Consider the following 20,883-nt stretch of genomic DNA (forward strand, 5'->3'; position numbering starts at 1 on the left):
CAGCGCCAAGTGATTTCTGCCTCAGATCGAGAATTACAACGCACCTCCACCCTTTTAAATAGGCCCGCATCTCGTGGTCGTGCGGTAGCGTTCTCGCTTCCCACGCCCGGGTTCCCGGGTTCGATTCCCGGCGGGGTCAGGGATTTTCTCTGCCTCGTGATGGCTGGGTGTTGTGTGCTGTCCTTAGGTTAGTTAGGTTTAAGTAGTTCTAAGTTCTAGGGGACTGATGACCATAGATGCTAAGTCCCATAGTGCTCAGAGCCATTTGAACCTTTTAAATAGGACAGGTCAACATTTAGCCTTTTATTGGTTCAAATGGCTCTGAGCACTATGAGACTTAACATCTGTGGTCATCAGTCCCCTAGAACTTAGAACTACTTAAACCAAACTAACCTAAGGACATCACACACATCCATGCCCGAGGCAGGTAGCCTTTTATTCAAGTGACGGGAACTGATTAACTTTCCCTGACATCATAAACATTTCTCTCCACATAAAATGTCCGATGTTGTTGTTGTTGTTGTTGTTGTTGTGGTCTTCAGTCCTGAGACTGGTTTGATGCAGCTCTCCCTTCTACTCTATCCTGTGTAAGCTTCTTCATCTCCCAGTACCTACTGCAGCCTACAGCCTTCTGAATCTGCTTAGTGTATTCATCTCTTGGTCTCCCTCTACGATTTTTACCCTCCACGCTGCCCTCCAATACTAAATTGGTGATCCCTCGATGTCTCAGAACATGTCCTACCAACCGATCCCTTCTTCTAGTCAAGTTGTGCCACAAGCTCCTCTTCTCCCCAATTCAATTCAATACTTCCTCATTAGTTATGTGATCTACCCATCTAATCTTCAGGATTCTTCTGTAGCACCACATTTCGAAAGCTTCTATTCTCTTCTTGTCCAAACTATTTATCGTACATGTTTCACTTCCATACATGGCTACACTCCATACAAATACTTTCAGAAAAGACTTCCTGACACTTAAATCTATACTCAATGTTAACAAATTTCTCTTCTGCAGAAACGCTTCCCTTGCCATTGCCAGTCTACATTTTATATCCTCTCTGCTTCGACCATCATCAGGTATTTTGCTCCCCAAATAGCAAAACTCCTTTACTACTTTAAGTGTCTCATTTCCTAATCTAATTCCCTCAGCATCACCCGACTTAATTCGACTACATTCCATTATCCTCGTCTTGCTTTTGTTGATGTTCATCTTATATCCTCCTTTCAAGACACTATCCATTCCGTTCAACTGCTCTTCCAAGTCCTTTGCTGTCTCTGACAGAATTACAATGTCATCGGCGAACCTTAAAGTTTTTATTTCTTCTCCATGGATTTTAATACCTACTCCAAATTTTTCTTTTGTTTCCTTTATTGCTTGCTCAATATACAGATTGAATAACATCGGGGAGAGGCTACAACCATGTCTCACTCCCTTCCCAACCACTGCTTCCCTTTCATACCCCTCGACTCTTATAACTGCCGATACGCACTGGAAAACCTTCTCAAGCGGAGCCAGTTGTACGGTTAATGCGGCGTATCGCCTTGGGACGAAAGCCATTTGGCTCGAATGTTGCTCTAAAATACGCTCACAAAGAAAAACAAGCAAAAAAGTGTAGGATTAAGAATGAGCAACTGTGGAAACTACAGTAACGTGATTCTCGCAAATGAAGATTCAAGCGTGGGCACGGCTTTGAAAACGACGTCTTTATTTGAATTTGACATCATTATTTCCTCTACAGCGTCTGATATTTTCTAGCAACTGTGTTGAGATGATGTACACATTAGCGTAATGAGACTTTTAAACTGTGCTTTGCAGCATTAACACATGTTTACAGTCACCTAGGACATCCGTTTGAAGGAAACCAAAACAGCATAACACTGAAAATAAGTCACGAAGAATCATCTGGAGAGAATTAAATTTGTGTGCCAAACTAATAATATATCCCACTAAAGCCTACTCTTAAACTAACAAGGGAACCTCCCCATCGCACCCCCCTCAGATTTAGTTATAATTTGGCGCAGTGGATATGCCTTGAAAAACTGAACACAGATCAATCGAGAAAACAGGAAGAAGTTGTGTGGAAATATGAAAAAAATAAGCAAAATATATAAACTGTGTAGTCCATGCACAAAGTAGGCAACATCAGGGATAATTAGAGTTTAGGAACGCCGTGATCCCGTGGTTAGCGTGAGCAGCTGCGGAGCGAGAGGTCCTTGGTTCAAGTCTTCCCTCAAGTGAAAAGTTTAATTTTTTATTTTCGGACAGTTATCAAATTTCAGGCACTCACACATAATCAACTTCGCTCTCTAAAATTCCAGGACATGTTCAGATTTGCTTGGACATATGCAGGATTTGACGGTCTACACAAGGAAAAATTTGAAAACGTTAGAAACATATGTTTTGACAGAGCACAGGAAAAACTGTGCGACTGTGAAACTGTTGCATTCATTTGTTGCAGTTTATGTGACAAACTCTTATGTTTTCACCACTTTTTTGGGAGTGATTATCACATCCACAAAAAAACCTAAATCGGGCAAGGTAGAAGAATCTTTTTACCCATTCGCCAAATGTACAAGTTAGGTGGGTCGACAACATATTCTTGTCATGTGACGCACATGCCGTCACCAGTGTCATATAGAATATGTCAGACGTGTTTTCCTGTGGAGGAATCGGTTGACCTATGACCTTGCGATCAAATGTTTTCGGTTCCCATTGGACAGGCGCGTCCTTTCGTCTACTAATCGCACGGTTTTGCGGTGCGGTCGCAAAACACAGACACTAAACTTATTACAATGAACGAACGGACAGATCATAACTTTGCGAAAATAAAGAACGTAAACTTTTCACCCGAAAGAAGACATGAACCAAGGACTTCTCGTCCCGCAGCTGCTCACGCTAACCACGGGACCACGCCGGTCCTTAGCTCATACTGTCCTTGATGTTGCCTATGTTGCGCATGGACTACTCAGTTTGTATATTTTGCTAATTTTTTTCATAGTTTCACACAACTTCTTCCTGTTTTCTCGATTGATCTGTGTTCAATTTTCCAAGACCTATCCACTGTGCCAACTTATAACTAAATCTGAGGGGGGTGCGATGAGGAGGTTCCCTTGTAAGCTGTTTAATGTCAAAGGACACTTTCTTGGGATATCATGAACTTTAATGACAGAAATGACATCAAATCAGATACGTGTTTGATAAGTTCTCGTATTTTGCTGCTAGCGTGCTACGATACGCGGTTACAGATGACTGCTACGTACTGTCAGAAAGGATAAGCTATGTCCTCCGGTTCGGGTACCTTATGAATTACTTTCTGGCCTTGGAATAATCGATTTTGCTTCAGTTTTAACTATATCTGTAGTAACGTTTCTGAGCGTACTTCACTGGGATCAGTTTTATTCAGTTCATACTCATTGATTTTCCATTTCATGCTAGTGAATTCATTTCAGTTGGTGTATATTTATTGTGGCATAAGCCGCTATCCTTCATCATATCAATTTTTTCAGTGGTCCCATTCCGGTTTGAGGAACCAAATATGTTTATTTAAAACTAACAGGTCTCATGTTTTGGGGGAATTGTGAAGTCACGAAGAATAAGGGAACCATCAGTGAGAATGAAAGTTTGTGTCAGGTCTGGCAGTATGTTCAGATAGCCCGATGGTTAAGAGCACTGCTTGCGATAAGCAGGAAAACTGGGTTCCGGTCCCAGAATGGCACAAATATTCATTAGTTACAGCATATTCATTCTAGTGACTGCAACAGAGCGTGTGGGCTGACACCTCAAACTACTGCTCAGCTTAGATCCCAGGGATACGAGAGGATGTTACAAGTATGTCCAGTTCCACACTAGCTTTCTTTCCGCGTGCTCTGGTATAAACACACGGGAACGGAAGGCCATAAGTTGCCTAACACACTCAGTAACTGCGTGCGTACCATTCGGTCCACATGTTGGTTCAGTGTTCTCGCAATCCACATTAAATGTCACTGAAAGATTTTGGTATCCCGCTTGGTTGGAAACTAGTTGCATTCAATTACATTTCTCGTGTAACGAAATTGTTTTAGTACAATACTTTAAGATGTACAAAAATAATATAATAACATAACTTATTAGCTTGGTTCAAATGGACTTAACTTCTGAGATCATCAGTCCCCTAGAACTTAGAACTACTTAAACCTAACTGACCTAAAGACATCACACAAATCCATGCCCGAGACAGGATTCGAACCTGCGACCGTAGCGGTCGCGCGGTTACAGACTGTAGCGCCTAGAACCGCTCGGCCACACCGGCCGGCACTTATTAGCTTGTTTATTATTGGAAATTGGCAGAATTTTTACAATTTCAGAACATTTAGTAGCCGGCCACTGTGGACGAGAGGTTCTAGGCGCTTCAGTCCGGAACCGCGCGACTGCTACGGTCGCAGGTTCGACTTCTACCTCGGGTATGGATGTGTGTGATGTCCTTAGGTTAGTTAGGTTTAAGTAGTTCTAAGTTCTAGGGAACTGATGACCTCAGATGTTAAGTCCCATAGTGGTCAGAGCCATCTGAACCATTTTTTGAGAACATTTAGTATACAGCTAGTTTCACAGTAATGAAAAATGAAATTCGTTTTCACTTTCACTCATTTTCATGTCAAAGATTTTATTTATAAATTCAGTTTACAAAACCTTTTTAAGTTTATTAGCTTTAGTATTTATTAAACTGAGACTTTTTCAGTCGTCTGTGTTCATATTTTTGTTCAGATAATCTTCTGAATTACACTTCCACTATGTGTGTGCACTGTGAAAGCTGGCGTGCATTTTCGTACCGTCGATAAACGTCGTTGTCAAAACACTCCACAAAACATACAACACTACTAAATACATGTATATTTCCAGAGAACGGGTTTGATTGCGTGGCCATCCTCCGCAGCAAGCACAGAAATATTTGTTTTGTAAACATAAGCCGCCTGTTCTTACTGTTCTCCCAGACGCGTTTGGCCTTTTTCGCTATAAGCCATCATCAGTGGGATAGTTCCTCGCCTTTTTGGTAAACAACCCAATCAAAAAATGGTTCAAATGGCTCTGAGCACTATGGGACTTTACTGCTGTGGTCATCAATCCCCTAGAACTTAAACTACTTAAACCTAACCTAACCTAAGGACATCACACACATCCATGCCCGAGGCAGGATTCGAACCTGCGACCGTAGCGGTCGTGCGGTTCCAGACTGTAGCGCCTAAAACCGCTCGGCCACCCCGGCCGGCCAACCCAATCAAGTTGAGACAAGCAGTGGACTCACAAAAGTGGTTCAAATGGCTCTGAGCACTATGGGACTTAACATCTATGATCATCAGTCCCCTAGATCTTAGAACTACTTAAACCGAACTAATCTAAGGACATCACACAACACCCAGTCATCACGAGGCAGAGAAAATCCCTGACCCCGCGGGAATCGAACCCGGTCGCGGGAAGCGAGAACGCTACCGCACGACCACGAGCTGCGGACGTGAACTCACAAAGTTACGTCTTGAAATCACGGTTTTCAATCAAATATCTATAATTAGTGACTGAAGACTGATAGTGTGTCACAACAATGAGGGCAAACAAGATAAAAAGTGCGAAGAAAAAAGTTCGGAACATCAAAACGTATTTATGTTCCCTAAATAGAGTTGTAGTGCGACCTCCAGCATGGGAATAGATGTGAGGAAACGCAGATGCCAACCAGAAACGCGAACTGTCCCAATGATAGTGCCTTAAAGTGAAAAAGGCGAAACGCGACTGGGAGAAATAAAATACAGTGCAGCAATAAAGGCGGTTTTTATTAACAAAACAAATATTTCGTAGGGAGACTGATCACGCTTGGCGGTTGTCAAATAGCGCACGAGATTTTCCCCAAGGGCGGAAAGCTATATGCGTGTTACATTTTTTCGATACGACACGCATGCGCAAAAGGCATGCCTCCGATGCTCTGCTGAAAGCGACAAGCGCTTGCGCTAGGATTGCATTGTGAGGACGCAGAAGCGTCGTGACTGTGTTGCGCCTGGATTGCCGCAGCCCGCAGCCCGCAGACCGCCGCTCTAGCAGCCACATGCGCCAGGCGTGCGAGCAGAAACTCTCCTCTCTGCAGACCGCCACTCTCCCCTTCGACGTGCTTCTATATTTAGTGTCCCACGTCACTGCTTACCCTAAAAGTCGCGCCACGAAGTGCTCGGCCTGACCATTCGTCCTCCACTGCATCAGCGCGAATTTCTAACAATTAATATGCCAATATCGTCACTCGGTTTGTAAACATTTGAGAGCGTTTTGATCCTCCATTAAATGAATTTTTATACCTGAAACGGTAGAAAGAGTGGCCAACAGTTAATTATGTTCAGAGATACTGGGTAGTATTCTGTGCCACATTGTAAACTAATACTGAGAAGCTCATAAAGAGAAAACTAACAGATAGGTCTTCACTATTATATTTACATATTTCGGAAACAAATTCTAAATTTTTACCTAGACGCACATATCGCAGACATAGCTATTATAAGCGATTTCGGATTTTGGAACAATCGTTAAATGTATTTCCTTAGCTTTCGGTAACATTAATATTTTGGACTTCTAGTCATACTCCTGTGACCTGATATATAAGACGTCATTAACTGCTACGTTCCATAACATACCATTTATGCTAAATAACTTTCAGGTCTGTCACGATAACGCAATGTATTTGCAGAAAAGTCTCTCAACCGCTGAAACTTTGATATTGTAACAAGTTTCATAAAAGGATGAAGGTACTGTTCAAATGGTTCAAATGGCTCTGAGCACTATGGGAATTAACATCTGAGGTCATCAGTCACCTAGACCTTAGAACTACTTAAACCTAACTAACCTAAGGACATTACACACATCCATGCCCGAGGCAGGATTCGAACCTGCGACCATAGCGGTCGCGCGGTTCCAGACTGTAGCGCCTAGAACCGTTCGGCCACTCCGGCTGGCGAAGGTACTGTTCGATTTAGTATATGGAGCACGTTCAGCCGCTCGCTGTTTCTTAATAATTTTTGTTCATCCTTCGTAATTATCCACGAAATATTTGATTACGGGATTAATAGCACGAAACTGTTCGTGTAAATAAAGAAAGGTATCTGTGGAAGGACGAGTCACTGTCTTTTTTGACGTTACTAACTTACTTTTGATGTGTTGTTTCCCAAAGATGTTGGTCCTTAGTACTATATGCAACTATCTTTTAATTTCGAAATTATATTTTTATCATTAAACAGGTAGCGAGCTATCATCAGACCAGTGGTGAGGTGAATCTGCGCTCTTGGCAGAACAGCCAAAGCTGTGCCCCCCCCCTCTTCCCCCTCAGAGAAAAACTACCTTTCTGAAATCGTTTTCTTCTTCTTTACGAGATTTCGTTAACCATTTCAGCTGTATCGATATCTCTGCTATATTTCGTACCAACATCTGCTGCATGTTTTTCAAAATAAGATACGGAGCTCTAATTTGTGGAATACGTTAAATGTATTCGCAGTTGCACGTACTAACAACCATCAGCTGTATAAGGGAACGACGACAGTGAAAATTTGTGGTGGACTGGAACTCGGATTTCTAGTTTTATGTGAGCGGTCGCCTTGACCACTTTGGCTAACCGTGCACGACTCACGGCCAAACCCAAACTTCCATATGTCGTCGTCCCTACGTCACAGCCTGAACTCATACACACATAATCTAATTTCCCTACTGGAGAGGTCGTTTTAATTGGAAGTCGCTGCTTGGTACCGGTGGATAAGTAAGACATGCAATGTTCTTACGGACATGCATACATGTCAGAAGGAACAGGCACTGCGGTGACTATAGCCGTTATTAAATTCATGAAATGTATGCGCAGTTGTGAATACGAACGTACACTAGCTGTATAAGGGAACGACGACAGTGAAATTTGTGCCTAATACAGCTATAAGTTAAACATTGTAACTATTTATAGTGGGAGTATGATAGAGATAGAGAGAAAAAACTAGCAAAACTCTTAAATATATATGGAACATCAAATAAAAGCACTCCGCGTTCAGGCCACAAGTGGCCCATAGGGATCATCCGACCGCCGTGTCATCCTGAGCTGAGGATGTGGATAGGAGGGGCCTGTGGTCAGCACACCGCTCTCCCGGTCGTAATGATGGTTTTCTTTGACTGGAGCCGCTACTATTCGGTCGAGTAGCTCCTCAGCTGGCATCACGAGGCTGAGTGCACCCCGAAAAAATGGCAACAGCTCATGGCAGCCCGGATGGTCAACCATCCAAGTGCCGGCCACGCTCGACAGCGCTTAACTTCGGTGATCTGACGGGAACCGGTGGATCCACTGCGGCAAGGCTGTAGCCTCGAACATCAAATAGATGCCTAAAAATAAAACACGGAAGTAGACATGATTGAAATTTTATAAGATAATGGCTGTTACTACTTGGAAATGAGTCATGGGTCACATAAGCCGACCAGATAGGATACTAGTCAGCGTATTAAAAGAACACACAGGGATGGTGTCTATACTGTGCAACTGCTGCCAGGTGAACCTGTCTCCCTCCACTGCTGACGTAACTCGTAGTATTGAAGTGGTATGTACAGTGATCAGCCAGAACATTATGGCCACCTATCTATTAGCCGGCATGTCCACCTTTAGTACGGTTAACAGCGGCGACGCGTCTTGACATGGAAGCAATGAGGCCTTGGTAGGTAGCTGGAGGGAGTTGGCATGTGTCAGACACCTAATTCCCGTAAATTCCGTCGAGGGGGGCGATGAACTCTGACACCACGTTCAGTCACATCCCAGATGTGTTCGATCGGGTTCATATCTGGCGAGTTGGGGGGGCCAGCATATCAATTTGCACTCTCCACTGTGTTACTCGAACCACTCCACCACACTCCTGGTCTTATGAAAAGGCGCATTATCCTACTGAAAAATGCCACTGCCGTCGGGAAACATGAGCTTCATGAAGGGGTGTACGTAGTCTGCAACCAGTGTACGATACTCCTTGGCCGTCATGGTGCCTTGCACTAGCTCCACAGGACTCGTGGATGCCCACATGAATTCCCCAGAGCAAATGAAGCCACTGCCCGTAGTACAGGTGTCAAGGAGCTGTTCCCCTGGAAGACGACGGATTCGCGCCCCCTCATTCGCATGGTAAAGAAGGTATCGGGATTCATCAGATCAGGCAACGCTCTGCCACTGCGCCAACGTCCAGTGCCGACAGTCACGTGCCCATCCCAGTCGTAGTTGCCGATGTCGTGGTGTTAACATTGACACATGCATGGGTCGTCGAATGTGGAGCTCCATTGTTAAGAGTGTTCGGTGCACTGTGTGTTCAGACACACTTATAGTCTGCCCAGCATCAAAGTCTGACATTAGTTCCGCCACAGTTCGCTGCCTATCCTGTTTTACCAGTCTGTCCAGCGTACGACGTCCGACATTTGTAATGAGGGATGGCCGCCCAACCCGAAGACGTCTGGACGTGGTTTCATCTTGGTTTCATCTCGTGTTGAAGACACTCGCCGCAGTGCTCCTCGAACACCCGACAAGTCGTGCTGTTTCCGAAGTGCTTGCGCCGAGTCTCTGGGCCATCACAAGCTGCCTTCGGTCAAACTCAGATAGTTGGCACGTCTTCCCCATTCTACACACAGAGAGCTCACTGATGCTGCGTGCACCGTGCGTGTGTCTGACTAGCAGTCATTCCTTACCAGGTGACCCTGTTATCGTCTGGAAGGGTTTATGTCGGCAGTAGGGCGGTAGTCATAATGTTCTGGTTGATCAGTGTATCTGCGAGTCGGGTGTGTGGAATCAGTCCAGTAAGACGGGTCGACGTGAAGACGTGACAGAATATGAAGTTGGAACTATCATGTTTCGGCGTGCTCATGGCACTGAAGTTGCCCTATTTGTCAGTGTATCGACGCGGAGTGACCAATGTATCTACAAGGAATAGTATGTAGCTAGCAGCCGTGGAACACGGTATAAGAACAGTGGTCATAAAAAGATACTAACAGGAAGGGACTGAAGGTGAGCGTCACTCGTCGTCAGTGACTATCGGTCTGAAACCTGACAATAACTGCTGCTTTCAGTATTGCAAGTCCATCTCAACCAGTTTGCGAACGAGAGTTGCGAGGGGAATTCGATGCAGTAGATACACTCCTGGAAATGGAAAAAAGAACACATTCACACCGGTGTGTCAGACCCACCATACTTGCTCCGGACACTGCGAGAGGGCTGTACAAGCAATGATCACACGCACGGCACAGCGGACACACCAGGAACCGCGGTGTTGGCCGTCGAATGGCGCTAGCTGCGCAGCATTTGTCACCGCCGCCGTCAGTGTCAGCCAGTTTGCCGTGGCATACGGAGCTCCATCGCAGTCTTTAACACTGGTAGCATGCCGCGACAGCGTGGACGTGAACCGTATGTGCAGTTGACGGACTTTGAGCGAGGGCGTATAGTGGGCATGCGGGAGGCCGGGTGGACGTACCGCCGAATTGCTCAACACGTGGGGCGTGAGGTCTCCACAGTACATCCATGTTGTCGCCAGTGGTCGGCGGAAGGTGCACGTGCCCGTCGACCTGGGACCGGACCGCAGCGACGCACGGATGCACGCCAAGACCGTAGGATCCTACGCAGTGCCGTAGGGGACCGCACCGCCACTTCCCAGCAAATTAGGGACACTGTTGCTCCTGGGGTATCGGCGAGGACCATTCGCAACCGTCTCCATGAAGCTGGGCTACGGTCCCGCACACCGTTAGGCCGTCTTCCGCTCACGCCCCAACATCGTGCAGCCCGCCTCCAGTGGTGTCGCGACAGGCGTGAATGGAGGGACGAATGGAGACGTGTCGTCTTCAGCGATGAGAGTCGCTTCTGCGTTGGTGCCAATGATGGTCGTATGCGTGTTTGGCGCCGTGCAGGTGAGCGCCACAATCAGGACTGCATACGACCGAGGCACACAGGGCCAACACCCGGCATCATGGTGTGGGGAGCGATCTCCTACACTGGCCGTACACCACTGGTGATCGTCGAGGGGACACTGAATAGTGCACGGTACATCCAAACCGTCATCGAACCCATCGTTCTACCATTCCTAGACCGGCAAGGGAACTTGCTGTTCCAACAGGACAATGCACGTCCGCATGTATCCCGTGCCACCCAACGTGCTCTAGAAGGTGTAAGTCAACTACCCTGGCCAGCAAGATCTCCGGATCTGTCCCCCATTGAGCATGTTTGGGACTGGATGAAGCGTCGTCTCACGCGGTCTGCACGTCCAGCACGAACGCTGGTCCAACTGAGGCGCCAGGTAGAAATGGCATGGCAAGCCGTTCCACAGGACTACATCCAGCATCTCTACGATCGTCTCCATGGGAGAATAGCAGCCTGCATTGCTGCGAAAGGTGGATATACACTGTACTAGTGCCGACATTGTGCATGCTCTGTTGCCTGTGTCTATGTGCCTGTGGTTCTGTCAGTGTGATCATGTGATGTATCTGACCCCAGGAATGTGTCAATAAAGTTTCCCCTTCCTGGGACAATGAATTCACGGTGTTCTTATTTCAATTTCCAGGAGTGTATTTGGAGTCGGGTACCCCACAAAAGGCCATTACTCACAGTGACACGTGAAGATGTGTTTGTTAGTAGACCACACAACAAAAAAACTGGCCAGTGGTGACAGGAGGCGTGTAGTGTTGTCCGACGAGTCTTGTCTGTTGCAAATGATGCGAGGCCTCGAGTGCACCGACGGCACCACGTGGAGGGTGTAGTTAAGGCCGGATGTGGTTGTTTGATGTGTTGTGGGTGTTACCTGTACCATGACTTTAACCCACTCTTTCAGGTTACCGTGAAAATGAACGACGATGATTATTTCAACATTTTCAGTGAACATGTGTTGCTCTTTCTTCTGCGTTTCATTATGAATATTCTGTGGATACCCTGGCTTCCAAAGGTGGCGGTCATGTCCACATAGCTACGAGCATGCGTTTCTACGCTGAAGAGCATAAGAAACTTATCTTGCATGGAGAGTCATCGACAGATATTGAAGTAACTTCGCCTGTACCGCAGGGAAGTTGTGTTGAGTCCCTTGTCTTCACGTTACATATTAATCACCTTGCGGACAATATGAATAGTATCCTCAGTCTTTCCGCAGGTTATGTTATCTACAATGAAGTACAACTGAGGCTGATTCTTCAAAATATTAATCTATCACAGTTACCGGGGCTGCAATATGCTAAAAATTCTAAGTACAGTTTGAAAGAAGTCAAATCTTCATAAGATTGTAACACTTAGTAGGGACATAAAAAGGAACGATGTATAGGGTCAGTCTCGGGTAAAGTAGATAGAAGACTTCGGTTCATTGGTAGAATACTAGGGAAATGCAATCAGTCCACAAATGAGATTGCTTGCAAAACATTCGTGGAACCCATACTAGAATATTGCTCAAGTATGTGGGAGCGCTACCAGATAGGACTAACGGGAGATATTGAACGTGTACAGAGCAGGGCAGCGCGAATGGTCACAGATTTGTTTAAAACGTGGGAGACTGTTACAGAAATGTTGTAAGAACTAACCTGGCAGACTCCTGAAGATACACGGAAATTATCCCGAGAAAGCCTAGTAACAAACTTTCATGGACCGGCTTTAAATGATCAATCTAGGCATATAATACAACTCACTACATACTGCTCCCATAGGGATCGTGATGATAAGATTAGACTAGTTACAGCACGCACAGAGGCCTTTAAACAATCATTTTTCCAGTGTTCTATACGTGAATGCAACGAGAAAAAGCCCTAATAACTGGTGCAGTGGGACGTACCCTCTGCCATGCAATTTACAGTGATCTGAAGAGTATAGATGTGATTCACATTTAAGTTGCTCGAGGATCTCTGTTACACATTTGTATGGGCTATACTGATCTGCTACCATCACAGCAACGCGTCTCTCTGCGTCATGACGGCTTCATAAGGACTCCTAACACTGGAGAAATACTCCAGAAAAGGTAGGACTAGTATCTTGTGTGTGATTTACTTTACAGATGCACTTCATTTTCCCAAAACTCTTCCCACAAATCTAGGTCTTCCTATTCACGTTACTTGTTGCAGACTTTAGGTATTCGTCCTAATTCATATAGCTTCTCACTATTAACTGTAAAAATTTAAACGAGTTGACGTCGGTAGCCTTATCCAGGAGTTCATGAGGAAGGCACAGGTCCTTTCTGCTGTGCATCCACCATAAAACCGCATCATACACATAACTAAAACAGATTTAGGCCTTGTAATGGCAGTTATCAGTGTGTGTTCAATTTTTCCACGAAGAAGGATGTGAGTTTTACAAAGGGAAATGTGGAAAAACGAACACAAGATGACAAAGGCGATACAGTCTTCGTAGCCAAGAAACACAGGATTCATTTTGATAAGAATCGGGCTGTGCCATTCAGGAGGGGGTACTCTTCTAAGTTGTAGCGGTGGAGGCAGTACAGATTGCCAAGTGCTTTCAGCAAAGAGGAGGACGTTGAGTTCAGCGTGATCTAGCTTTTAGTATTCGTGCTAAATCGTATTTCCTGCTTATCGTGACCAATAAAAATTCATAAATGGAAACATCCGTGGCAATGGGAGTTTGAGTCAGGCCAGGCGGAGAGTTCAGCGAACCTAATGGTTAAGGCGACTGCTCGTGATAATAACGAAATCCTCCACGGGCATGAAAATGTCGTTCTTCACTACATAATCATTACGCCACAGGTTCAGTGTATCTGAACGATGTGCACTTATATTATTCATGTCGTTGCAGCTTCACCGATCTCATCCCCATAGATCCATTCATTAAATTTCTGCACAATTATTAATTTCATAGATAGTTTCTGTGGTGGAAATAGTGATGTCATTAGTGGAAGCGATGGTATAGCACTCGTTGTACATTAAAAATGAAACATCATGTGGGCGGCATGCAACAGATGTCAAACTGTCGTCAAGTTCGCTACATGCTTGGGTATGCAAATAATTATCATTTCAGCATAACAGCACAAAGTAGGTAGGTTGCAACGCAATCTACATTCTGTACACAGGGGAAGATTACAAAGTGGCTTTCTCATACACAAAATACATTTGATTCTCGGCAGTTTGTGAGAAGATCGCATTATGCCCCGGGTAAGAAGGAGAAACTAGTACGTGTCGAAATTCGACAGCGGAAGGATCCTAGGGTATCGAGACTGCGGTTTATTGTTCCGCGATTTTACTGCTCGCGTTGATCAGAGTCCTGCGACTGTCGCGAGCATATGGAATCGATGGGTACATGAGAGCCATACTTTACGTCATGCACGAACTCAACATCCCACAGGTCTAGCTGTCGCCCGCACATACGTATTGCTTGTTTCGCCGTGGATTTAAGACGTATAGAGGGCAGGCCGGTTGCTGTGCCGTATCTTCGAGGTCTCCGTGACCTTGTCTTTCAACAAGATAACGCAGGATCACATGTTGTCCGTGCTATCCTGGCCTACCTCGATAGAAAGGGAGTTCGACTGTTGTCGTGACCACCATGTTCTCCTCATCTCTCACGCATTCATCTCATCGTACGTTACCGGGAACCTGGCATCCACCACTGCAAATCACTTCGATTGATGAACTCTGTCAGAGAGATGAGGTAGCGTGGATGACGTATCCTTATCTCTCCTCTAAGCTCAGTTTAAGTCGATGCCTTGCCAATTTCGCATCCTGTACACCCCTCACATCACCTACAGATTTAATTGTACAGGGTGAGTCACCTAACATTACCGCTGGATATATTTCGTAAACCACATCAAATACTGACGAATCGATTCCACATACCGAATGTGAGGAGAGGGGCTAGTGTAACTGGTTAATACAAACCATAAAAAAATGCACGGAAGTATGTTTTTTAACACAAACCTACGTTTTTTTAAATGGAACCCCGTTAGTTTTGTTAGCACATCTGAACATATAAACAAATACGTAATCAGTGCCGTTCGTTGCATTGTTAAATGTTAATTACAACCGGAGATATTGTAACCTAAAGTTGACGCTTGAGTACCACTCCTCCGCTGTTCGATCGTGTGTATCGGAGAGCACCGAATTACGTAGGGATCCAAAGGGAACGGTGATGGACCTTAGGTACAGCGTCAGTGAAAAAGACCAATAAAAAGGTGTTAGCATGTGGACGTAATGTGCTGTTCCAGTCTCCTCTGTACCTAAGGTCCATCACCGTTCCCTTTGGATCCCTACGTAATTCGGTGTTCTCCGATACACACGATCGAACAGCGGAGGAGTGGTGCTCAAGCGTCAACTTTAGGTTACAATATCTCCGGCTGTAATTAACATTTAACAATACAACAAACGGCACTGATTACGTATTTGTTTATATGTTCAGATGTGCTGACAAAACTACCGGGTTCCATTTAAAAAAAACGTAGGTTTGTGTTAAAAAACATACTTCCGTGCATTTTTTATGGCTTGTATTAACCAATTACACTAGCCCCTCTCCTCACATTCGGTCTGTGGAATCGATTCGTCAGTATTTGATGTGGTTTACGAAATATATCCAGCGGTAATGTTAGGTGACTCACCCTGTATATTCTTCCTGCTGTCCTGTATAGGTACAATAAGCAAAATTTCGTTATTTGCTATCCTTCCCTGTGTTTCCATTTTAATAACCGGCGTATTACAAAAATATAATCAAAATACAGAGCAATAAAATTTAGCTATATACGAAGTAACAAACATTAACATTATCACATGAGAGTAAGACAGAAAGTTGAACAAAAATAGCCACGTGTACTTCATCAAAATGTACGGAAATTATCTGGAGAAATGCCCTTATTTCTGAATTTAAAAAGCTATGCACTATCTCGGAAGGAACTAACGTCCAAAAACTGACCGAATACCAGTGGAACTATTACGGTATTCAGGCTAAAAAATAGAGCATCTATAAAGATGGTGGATAACATTTATGAAGGCGGGGAAGTTCCGCCAGATTTAAATAAGAATGTAATTATTACGCTTCTGAATAAAGCGAGTACGGAAAGTTACAAAAATCACCGGACAATCAGTCTGGGATCACCTATGTCAAAATACTGATAGTAGTATTTTATCATGCAATGCAGGGAAAAATTTAATCAAGAAAGGACTAGTATGATTTAGAAGCATTAGGAGCACCTGAGAAACAATTTTGACATTTTGGTTGAAAATAAAGCGCAAATGTAAGAAAAAGAAGAAAACATACATCTGAATTTATGGATATGGAATGAAATAAAATGCTCTCCATTGTTAAGAAGCGTGGTAAGAACTACAGGACTAGAAAGGTAATTCATTCTCCTTAATCGAAGTGGAAATGAGTAGTCGATACTGCAGAAAGAGTACAAGACGACAAAATCAGTAGAGGTACAATGAAAGGTTGGTCTTTGCCACCACTATTATTTATTTCATATGCTAAACAAAGAATGAACGAAGTAAAGCACTGGGTCGAAATGGGGATGGTTTATCACGGACAGAAAGTCAGTGCGATACTGTTCGCTGACTATTCGATGATGATGTAGCAGTGGCGCCGAAAGTGAAGAGGAAATGAATCGAGTCCTTAATACGATGGAATAGGTGCCAATTGATGGCTATGATATGCGTATAAAGAAATCAAAAACTAAGGTCACGGTGTGAGCAGCAGGTGATAAGGCTGAATGGTCAAATGTTAAAAGTGAATAAGAAAGTCATGAAGATGAAGGTGAATTTTGCTGTCTCACAAGTAGAAAACATAAAGCGCGAAGTTGCGTGAAGGACATATCAGGGACTGCACATGGGAAAAAGGGTTTCTTTAGAAAGATTCAGCTGCTAACATAAATAAACCTTCAGACCGGAAAAAGTTTTAGTGAAAAGCTATGTTTGGAGAACACTTTTTGAGAAACATGGACAGTGAGAAAAACAAAACTGAAAATATTATAAGACTTTGAAATGTTATGTTAAGGGAGACTGTTAATCAGATAGATTGCAAGAATAAGGAAGGCATTCTGCAACGAATCAATGAGAAAAAGATTGCGTAAGCTACAACTCATTAACCGACGAGATATAATAAAATATTACGACAGGAGTAGTTGCTGAAAACTGTAATCAAAGGAAAGGAATTGTAGGGGCAGGGCCGGCCGGTGTGGCCGAGCGGTTCTAGGCGCTTCAGTCTGGAACCGCGCGACCGCTACGGTCGCAGGTTCGAATCCTGCCTCGGGCATGGATGTGTGTGATGTCCTTAGGTTAGTTAGGTTTAATTAGTTCTAAGTTCTAGGGGACTGATGACCTCAGATGTTAAGTCCCATAGCACTCAGAGCCATTTGAACCATTTTTGTAGGGGCAGGCCTAGATATGAACATACGAGGCAGATGGTTGACAGCTCAGCAATTGTACTGAAATCTAGAGGAGAAAGCCGGCTGCAGTGGCCGAGCGGTTCTAGGCGCTTCAGTCTGGAACCGCACGATAGCTACGGTCGCAGGTTCGAATCCTGCCTCGGACATGGATGTGTGTGATGTCTTTAGGTTAGTTAGGTTTAAGTAGTTCTAAGTTCTAGGGGACTGATGACCTCAGATGTTAAGTCCCATAGCACTCAGAGCCATTTGAACCATTTTTGTAGGGGCAGGCCTAGATATGAACATACGAGGCAGATGGTTGACAGCTCAGCAATTGTACTGAAATCTAGAGGAGAAAGCCGGCTGCAGTGGCCGAGCGGTTCTAGGCGCTTCAGTCTGGAACCGCACGATAGCTACGGTCGCAGGTTCGAATCCTGCCTCGGACATGGATGTGTGTGATGTCTTTAGGTTAGTTAGGTTTAAGTAGTTCTAAGTTCTAGGGGACTGATGACCTCAGATGTTAAGTCCCATAGTGCTCAGAGCCATTTGAACCAAGAGGAGAAATTTTGGAAATTCGTGGCAAGTTCCTACTGGACCAAGCTGCTGAGGTCATCGGTCACTAAGCTTACACACTACTTAATCTAATTTAAAGTAACTTACGTTATGGACAACACACTCATGCCCGAGGGAGGACTCGAACCTACGACGGGAGAGACCGCGCGAATCGTGACAAGGCGCCCCAGACCGCGCGGCTACCCCGCACTGCTCAAGAGGATAACTGGCAAGCGACAGAAATGGAGATGCGCGTCAAACGAACTTTAGGGTTGATGACAAAGAATGAGAATTTTAGGGTGACGGATGATACTTCATAGAGGCATTATCGAAGTGGGTGAGTGTGGATTAAGGAGACTGATAGTGCAATATTTTTGGAAAAAAGGCTCGGGAAATCAGAAGAAGGTCTGACCGAACAATGTTCAAGAATCAAAAAATTACGATAGATGTCATGAATGATGATGTAAATTTAGATATCTACGGGAAAAAATGAAAACTAGAGCAGTATGAAAAAATGGAAAGAAAGATAAATTTGGGAGCAGATGAAACAATATTGCAAATGAGGTAAGAATATGTAAAGAACAGGGATTTAAATTGGAACACAGCCCTTGTTGATCAACATAAACTAAAAAAAAATCTTAAACTGAAAGAAGATGTGGTGTCTCATATACTGCAAAAGAAATCTTAGCTAAGGAAAAGATTTTGAAAACAGTGATGATTAGGCAAGTTTTCGGCCAGCTATTAGATCGCTGGATTTATTGATTTTCAATTACATGAGAGTCACATATCATTCCCTATGGAAGAAAAAAACGGAAGTTATTAGAGGGGGACATAGCGATTTCTCGGCCAATAGATAACTGAGATGGTAGTCTGCACAGCAAAGGAGCCGTTGACTTCACTTGTTCCATCACACACACACAGACACACACACACACACACACACACACACACACACACACACACACACACACACACACACACTTTCAAAAGTACGAAGGCACTGTAAAATCAAAGATAAAGAACTAAGTTCTCTATGTAAGTCATGGAGACTGTGTTACAAGTAGGTGACACGTTGCGGAATAATATTGTAATTATGATTTATTCTGTGCGTTACCGTGGTTATCTTTATATCTTCGCCAATACTACCACAATAGTAAAAAAGCCTGTAATGTACAAACACCATAACACGCAAGATCCGGTTTCTAGTAGGTACCTGCGTACAGACTCGTAAGTATGTACTATGATGTAGTTAACGTCGCTGCGGGAACAGCTCGGCTGAGCTTCGTTATGCCATTCTTGCACTGAATTCAGTGACCCCACACACGAGGTGCATATTAGGCAGCGTAAATTTATCTATACTGCTGTACATCGCTGTTAACGCATAAATAGCCGGCCAGGGTGGCCGAGCGGTTCTAGGCGCTACAGTACGGAACCGCGCGACCGCTACGGTTGCAGGTTCGAATCCTGCCTCGGGCATGGATGTGTGTGATGTCCTTAGGTTAGTTAGGTTTAAGCAGTTCTAAATTCTAGGGGACTGATGACCTCAGAAGTTAAGTCGCTCAGTGCTCAGAGCCATTTGAACCATTTAACGCATAAATAACAGCGGCAGAAAAACAAACCCAGCAGTACTGAATACAAGTTTTAGGGCGAAGGGAAAAGTGGGCTTTACTGTTGTCAACGCCAAGTGCCATGAGTGAATGGAACAAGTTTGTTTCCTAACACACAGCGCACACAGGCGATATTTTCATTGTTATGTAGATGTTTGGAGTGCAACCTGTATGCCAATCTTACGTCCCTCCGTTCCCAAAGTAGCTATTTAGATCCAGGTTTGGGTTCTTTTTTGGAACAGTAACCGTCAAATTATCGCAACATTTACATTATAGCCTATAAATATATTTCCTTCTAACGCTGCTGCCTGAGACTAATTTTGCTTAGCATATGTCTCTTAGAAGCCTTCGAAGCAATGGCAGATGACATTTGTCTAAGAGGCAGCTAGATCAGATACAGAGTGCACGTTTATCTTGCTCTTACTACTTCAGACCGTGTACATTTTGATCTCACGAATTACGAAGAGTACATAAGACTTTCAGTATCTGCCTCGAATTATAGGAGAGGAGTATTGAAAATATTGGATTCAAAAGAACGTTCAGATTAGTTAGTAGCCGCCTACAGTTATGTGTTTTCAGATAGAAAAAAATCGTCAATGGAAAAGTAATCGATTAGAAACAAGATTTCCACATTAAAACGCTCAACGGAGGCTCTTTTCCGAATTCATATATATTTTTCCACACTGTTTTTGCTTAACTCGTTTCGTAAACCAATTTAATGCTCCTAAGGCAGATGAAGAAGCTTGCACAGGATAGAGTAGCATGGAGAGCTGCATCAAACCAGTCTCAGGACTGAAGACCACAACAACAACAAGGCGTCATTAATGTTAACCTCAATGGCCAACCTTTCAGTTATAGGTGACCTACGCAGCACGCAATTTCGTAATGTTCGTGGAGAACAGCTGAAGATGGTATTTAGAAGTAAAAATTATTAATAATTTTGACTCGTATTCTTTTATATCATTTACGAAGGAACGTCGTCGCAGATGAGTAGCGAAACAGATCTCTGGATGTACGAAATTTTCAAACGAAGTATTTCTCCTCCGAGAAAACTGTGTCATATCACACAGGAAGAACGCACAAACTCAAATACTTATTGGAAATAATACAGATTAAATATTATCACTCAAATATTGGGTTACACAAGTTAACGATTAAGGAAGACACAATGATTAGATAATATACATGTTGTACGTCCACTAAACGTGCGAATCACTTACTAGGCAATCGGAATGATATACTGCAGCCGATTTCGTTATGCCGTTTATTGTATATTTCGAATTTTATGCCGTATTTAGATTTATACGCTAACTCTGCAAAAACAGATGCCAGTCGGATCAGAATAGAAGCGACCGCCGCTGCGCTTCGGAACTGCGGGGTATCTTCGGATAGCGCGCGAGAAAAA

General features: G+C 44.0%; 1 protein-coding gene across 1 annotated transcript in view; it reads right to left on the minus strand.

The window, feature by feature from the left end:
* LOC124555047 (bifunctional arginine demethylase and lysyl-hydroxylase JMJD6) overlaps positions 1-20,883 on the minus strand; it is a 551,390-nt gene that overhangs the window by 49,625 nt on the left and 480,882 nt on the right. The gene's annotated exons all lie outside the window — the stretch shown is intronic.

This window comes from Schistocerca americana, chromosome X (genome assembly GCF_021461395.2).
Source record: "Schistocerca americana isolate TAMUIC-IGC-003095 chromosome X, iqSchAmer2.1, whole genome shotgun sequence".
Lineage (NCBI taxonomy): Eukaryota > Metazoa > Arthropoda > Insecta > Orthoptera > Acrididae > Schistocerca > Schistocerca americana.